Source organism: Octopus bimaculoides, chromosome 6 (genome assembly GCF_001194135.2).
Source record: "Octopus bimaculoides isolate UCB-OBI-ISO-001 chromosome 6, ASM119413v2, whole genome shotgun sequence".
In the NCBI taxonomy this organism is placed as follows: domain Eukaryota; kingdom Metazoa; phylum Mollusca; class Cephalopoda; order Octopoda; family Octopodidae; genus Octopus; species Octopus bimaculoides.
In genome coordinates, this window is record NC_068986.1 from 100,989,088 (window position 1) to 100,996,056 (window position 6,969).

Sequence of the window (6,969 nt, forward strand, 5' to 3'; positions counted from 1 at the left end):
AAAATACAAAGACCTGGAAATAGAGATAACTCGAATGTGGAGTCTAAAAACAGAAACAATTCCTATCATAGTAGGTGCCTTAGGTATAATTAAAAAATACTCAGACAAATACATAACAAAAATACCAGGACTTACAAATATATGTAACATACAGAAAATTGCACTACTGGGTACTGCACACATTCTACGCAAAACACTTTCAATACAGTAAACATAAAAGCACCACAGCAAACCACAGCACATACCCAAGGCGCACAGAGCTGCGCTCGGTAGTGAAGTGAAAGCACGTTATAAAAATAAAACTACTGAACAATAATAATAATAATAATAATAATAATAAGGGCAATAGCTATAAAGTTCTCCAGCACTACACAGAAGAATATCTTCACAAATGGATTAATTGATCGACAATGTGGCGAAAATCCCCAAGTGACTGAGTACAGGTAAAACGGTTCTTTACCAAAGGGGCTCAGTAAAGGCAATCACGTGGATAATTATCAGCTTATCTCCTGCCTACCTTTGATGTTGAAGTGGATGGGAGAAATAAAATCTAATTGTGTGTATAACTTCCTGGAAATGAATGACAAAATGCCAGTGGAACCGAAGTGGTACCGAAGGAAATCCGAGGGACAAAGATCAACTTCTAACAGGCATATTGGTAGTGAAAGATTGAAAGATAAGACATACTAATCTGGTTACGGCGTGGATCGATTATAAGAAAGCGTATGACATGGTTCGCCATTTCTGAATCTTATATAGTCTGGTGTTGGCACCGGTGTTTGATATCAGCTTAAAATTTATCAACAAATCAACGAAGAACTGAAATACAGAATTAACATTAAGTGGACAGTTTTTGACGAGGGTTAAGATCAAAAGACGCATGTATCAGGGAGACAACCTCATGCCATTGCTGTTTGTGATTTGTATGATATTCCATGATACCCCACCCACACACAGATAATAGGGAAAGTGACATGTGAGAAAACCCTTGCTAAATTTGTTGCCTTATTGATAAAGGACATGAAAAACCTCCCAATGGCAAATACTCGAAGAGAGCTAACAGTGCCGATGTTGGCAAAGCACTTACCCATCAATGGTTAGTGGCTTCTTGCTTAAAATCAGAAGCAGAAGGGTTTATCATAGCATCCCAAGATCAATGCCTACCTACAAGAAACTACCAGGCCAACATATTAAAGGACAGCAGCTCTCCAACATGTCTTGTACGTCTACAACGAAATGAAACCATTCAACATGCAGTCTCCATGTGAAGTATTCTTACGCCTACAGTGTATCTAAACAGACATGGGAGAGCACCATAATATATTCGCTGGGTAATCTGCAAAAACCTGGTCGAGATTATAAAAGAAGAAATATCCTTTGCATGCAAGCAAGGCGGACAAAAACGTATATAAAACATAAATCTCTTTAAGTCTGGAACTATAAAATATTACAAATGTTATGAATAATCTATGTCTATAGAATAAAGTTTAAAATGAGTTTGGTTCAGCAGAATGTGAGATTTTAATGATTGTTTTGAGATTTTACAGCGAAAGAATGTTTTTAGCTTTCGTGGTAAAATATTATTCCGCATTTCAATATTGTTATAAATAAATGTTTTTGGCAAATTGATACTCGACAAAAAAAAAGTGTTTCAAAATTCAAGTCAACGGTATCTCTTGTTTGGTAGTTGTGAGGGAGAGAATGGTGTCAGATAATTTCAAAGAATCAAGTAGGCCGGTGATGATGAAATATCTTTTGGAACTTGATAGCAGAGTTGTGTATGATGACGGAAATGATCAGAAGAGAATGTTATCGCAGGGTAAGAACAATATATATTTCTATCATTATTATTATTATTATTCAGCCTTGGGTATGTGCTGTGGTTTGCTGTGATGCTCTTATGTTTACTGTATTGAAAGTGTTTTGCGTAGAATGTGTGCAGTACCTAGTAGTGCAATTTTCTGTATGTTATATATATTTGTAAGTCCTGGTGTTTTTGTTATGTATTTGTCTGAATATTTTTTTATTATACCTACTATGATAGGAATTGTTTCTGTTTTTAGATTCCACATTCGAGTTATCTCTGTTTCCAGGTCTCTGTATTTTGAAAGTTTTTCCATTTCTTTTATTATTATTATTATTAAACGAAAGTAATTTTCATTCAGGATATGAAGACAGGTCCACGAGCAAAGCTTGCTGTAATATAGATGTCTTGCAAACAACTTGCACATGCAATTGCTACCGTGCTCCCAGTCGAGGGCTCCGCACCGGAAGCCAGCAACTGTCTGGGATCACCAGGAGGGAATGCGCGCCGTTTCAAGGCCTACCTCTCGACGGCATCAATGCACACCGACCCTCCTCACTGATATGAAGCCCCACTTGCCAGAGCAACTGTTTATAAGATAAAGCTCAATATTTTAGCCATCGCCAATCGTCTCTTTTTTAGTCAAATCTGTCATAGGCCCCTGTGCTTCCTGAAACAAATTTCTCCACCAAGTGTGCTTAAGCCTCCTGAGATCTTTTTTCGAAGTCTACTTTTTGAGATCTGTACAACTTTTCTAGTTACACTCCGTTATATATGTTTGGGCCAAGAACCTTTTGATGAGAGGATCTCTTTGTTGCTTGGCAAACCTTGAGTTTTGCTGCGCATGCGCATTAAATTTTAATGTTGTAACTCACAGCCGCTGTTTACAGACGTGTTCAGTGTTTAAATAAAGTTACAATTAATTGATTGTATGGATTGAAACTAACTACAAAATATAAACTCAGTATAAATAAAAAAGGAGACATGCAATGTAAGTCAATTTGATAATCAGTAATTATCAGGAAACGTTCTTATATTATTTGGACTTCCTATGTATCATCAGCGACATCTGTTAACTAATGTTTGACTGTTGCTTCCCGGGTATGATCTACTAGTTGTAGACTTCTTTCGAATTTTTAAGGCGACAAAGCCGAACTTTTTATAGTTAGTGCACAAATTTGCAGTTTAATAATGAGCATATGTGACACACTACATAATATACAAAGCGTTAGTTCAAAGAATTGCTCAATATTCAAATACATACCGATAATGCATCAATACATATATTCACATATCTTTTGAAGGTTATTAACAAAGCGTGGTAATAATGATAAAATGATGGTAGATGTGATAGTAGTCCCGTATTGTGGATTGGCGGATGCATGCATTGCAAAAACAAACCTAGATTTTCATTTCTGAATTGACCGCTTTTGGTTTTTGATCCTGATTAGAATATACATACAGTCTAATTTTTGTCAAAAGATGTTTAACGCTAAATCCGTCTGACTGAGTTGATTCTGTGACAGATAAAAGCACACACATTATATCTATACTGATTTGATATGACTCAGTTCAAATCTATTAAAGAAGTGCCATCTATAACTGAGATTTTGGCTACTTTCTTCAAAGTATGCTGCAAGATACTAATTCAACATAGTAACAGCAAAAAAACTATCAAGTTCACCTCGTGGTAGATGAAGAAATGATTAGTTTGTGAATGACTTGTTTTCAAATTAATTGTCTTGGAATAGTTTCAAGAAAAGATTTTCTATCGGTACGAATGAGTGATGGACAGCTGAAGCTTTTAGAGATCTTCCAGTATGCCATATATTCAGATGAATGGAAGTTGTTGTTTAGAAAAGAATCGAAGCATTACATAAAATGATTCCAGATCAGTTGCCTTTCAAAGTTTCATGTCTGTTAATATTGTTGTTGTTCTTGTTGCGGCTATTATTATTATTATTATTATTATTATTATTATTATTATTATTATTATTATTATTATTATTATTATTAGTTGCTGTTGTTGTTTTTACATAGCTCCTAACGCCCCGTGGGTAACACCCTATCATCATCATCATCATCATCATCATCATCAGTATTATTAGCAAGCTTCCTTCACAATAGAATGTGATGTTTTGCTGCTTTCGTTGTTGCACAAGAGTCGCAGCGTCCAGTCCTCTGAATTGGATAAGTACCTGTTCATTGCTATTACGGAGGTCATATAGCACATTTCTACATGCATCATTCTTCTTCTATCATTACTTCTAGGTAGGTACAGACCATCAACATCTGCTTTTGGGTGGTGCATGTTCTTAGGAAATTAGTAGTTGGACCTGTGTAAAATTCCAGTGAATGATGTTAAAACTCTCTTGGATGGTCTACTGGGAATGCCAGTGTGTTAATGACTTCCATGCGATTTTTAGAGTTGAGTTCTGTTTTGTTGTATGAATCTTATTCTCCTGTAATATGCCTTTCTTAATTCTTCCCTTCGTGGTAGCATATTATTGTATATCATCTCCTTCGTTTATCTCCAGGTATGTATAATTTTCTTGTGGGTCAGGCTCCTTGATCTTAGTGTCGGTATCTAATTTAATTGAAGGTATTTGCCCGAGCTTACCTCTTACAATGTTACTTTAGCACACTTATCAAGGCTAAAGCCAATCCTGGTATCATTACCGAATTGCTTAACAGGTGTTAGCGGCCCAGCAAGCTCTTCGTCATTTCTAGCAAACAGCTTCAGATAATCCATATAAAACAAATGATTTATTGGCGTGCTGTAATCTTTGAGCCCATTCCTGGTGTTCTTTAATTTGTGTGAGAATGGGATCAGTGTTATATAAAAAAGTAATGGGGAGAGGAAGTCACATTGAAAGATGCCTCATTTGTTGTTGATGTCGTCAGTTTAGTTAATCCCACTTGACCATGCTATCTTGTAAGAATTTGGAGGTGACAGGAGAGATCTTATATATTTCATGGGCCTTGAGTAGCCAATTATGTGGGACACTATCATATATTTTCTTCCAATTTATCCATGTCATGCGTAAGTTCTTCGTTTTGCTCTGATAATTCTCTACAAACATTTTGCTTAAAACTAATTGATGTTTACACCCTTATGAATTCCTTTTACTGCCTTTTTGAGCTTGTGGAAGGATAGATCTCTGTTCAAGGAAAGCGTATATTCTGTCATTTAATATGTATGTGAGGATCTTGGAGGTGGTGTTGCGAAAACTTATTGGTCGATAGTTATTTGGATTGTTTGTATTCAGTTTATGATAAGAGATATGTTGTTCCATTGGTCACACAGGCAGGTATTTGCTCTGGGTTCTGGATGACATCAGTCAGAGATGCAGCGAAATTTTTGTGTAATTCTGTTAGACAATTTAGCCAGAAATTACGAATTCGGTCCAGTCCTGAGGTTTTCCATTTGTGAGACTTCCTAAGAACACATCTTAACTGTTCTATTCTTACTGCAACCCATTTCTACTCTTCAGTCTCATCCAGTTTCACTTTCTCACGCTCTATCCCGTCAGCATTAGCATGGTATTCTTTTTGATGCTCCATATCATCTTCCAGAATACTTCCATTACATTTATCCAGTCTTAGGTGCCTCATTTAACTCTATCTTACTTCTGCCAATTTTCCTGTAAACATACTTAGTATCCGTCTTGAATATATTCTGTTGTCGATAAAATTCGATTCTTTTCTCATATCTTCTAAGCCGTTGGGCTTTCAGTTGTATTAGTTGTTTCAATCAGTCCTTAGTTGCAAGGAGGTTTATAAAATCTTTAAGTTTATATTATTGATTGATTTTTCTAGCTTGTTTTGTCTTCATATTTATTCCTCTAGGAGGTTTATCTGGAACTGATAGATCCGCCTGCAGAGATTCGATCACTTTTTTATTGCTACATTCCAAATCTATTGACATGGTTGGTCGTTTTCTGTATCATCCCGATACCTAGTTGAGCAGTTACAACTTTCGCAGTGGATTAGATGGGGTTATTTAAGGCTGTTTGGTCATTTTCATTATAAATTAAGATCTGTCTAAGAGCAATATTATATATCATGATTATGTTTTTTTTCTTTTATGCGATTTGAGAACTTTGCCAGTGGTTGTTTATTGATGATGTCAATAGACTCTGTCTTGCTGAGTTTTCCCACAATATTTTCTTTTTCTTCTATAATCTTCGCTTTATTATTCACCTCAAATTCTGTGTCATACCTAATCTGGTGTTCTTGAGGTAGGTCTACTTTTTCCTCTTTTCCCGTATATCTGTTCTTCAGTATTCTTTCTTGAGTTTACTTGTTGGGATATACTGCTCGCACATTGGGTTCTGTGAATTTGTTACCTATTTCATCTGCATTATTTCCATTTACCATTTGTCTACCATGAGATATTTGTGTCCTAATTTGGCTAAGTTCAGGGTTATTTAACCTTTTATTCTTAATGATGTCACCACGTACACTACTTAGATTATTTGCGTCTATATATCTGCGTACTTCATTCCCTACTAAGTTCCTCCATAAAATTTAAGTTTGTAGTATGACATTATTGTCTGGATTTAGTTAGGCTGTCTAGAAAGCTTTCAACACATTCCTAATCCACTTTATTCCATTTTATGCGTTTTGCCCTAGGTGATGTTTTTGGTGGAGTCACTACCGGACTAGAGGTAGGGTTATTCTGGATCTGGTGACTTAGTAGATCGCTTATTAGAATTCGTTTTTTATTTCAGTATCAGACTTTTCGACCCCAGTCTGGTTCCCCACTGAGTAATGCTGTCCTTATGTGTACCAGATGATGAAAGATTCAGCATGAGTATCGAGTTGTCATTAAGGCATTGAAAGTGTAACGGGACAGTTGAGACGGGTCAGACAAGAGACGGGTCAATTGTTCAGAGTTGACATTTTGATCAGAAACCGATTCCTTGTTCTTCGAATGGATATACTTATTACATAGTGCGCTGATAGATAAAAAATTACCATTTTATTTTTTCCATTTCGGTCTCCGATTTTCGTTTTTGCGTTGTTTACTGTTTGCTTTTTTCAAATGCTGCCTTCTCAAGTTTTACGCGTTTCCTCTATTATTTAGTTTCGTTAAGTCGTTCTATGTATATATACATACATGCAAACATACATACATACATATATATATATATATATATATA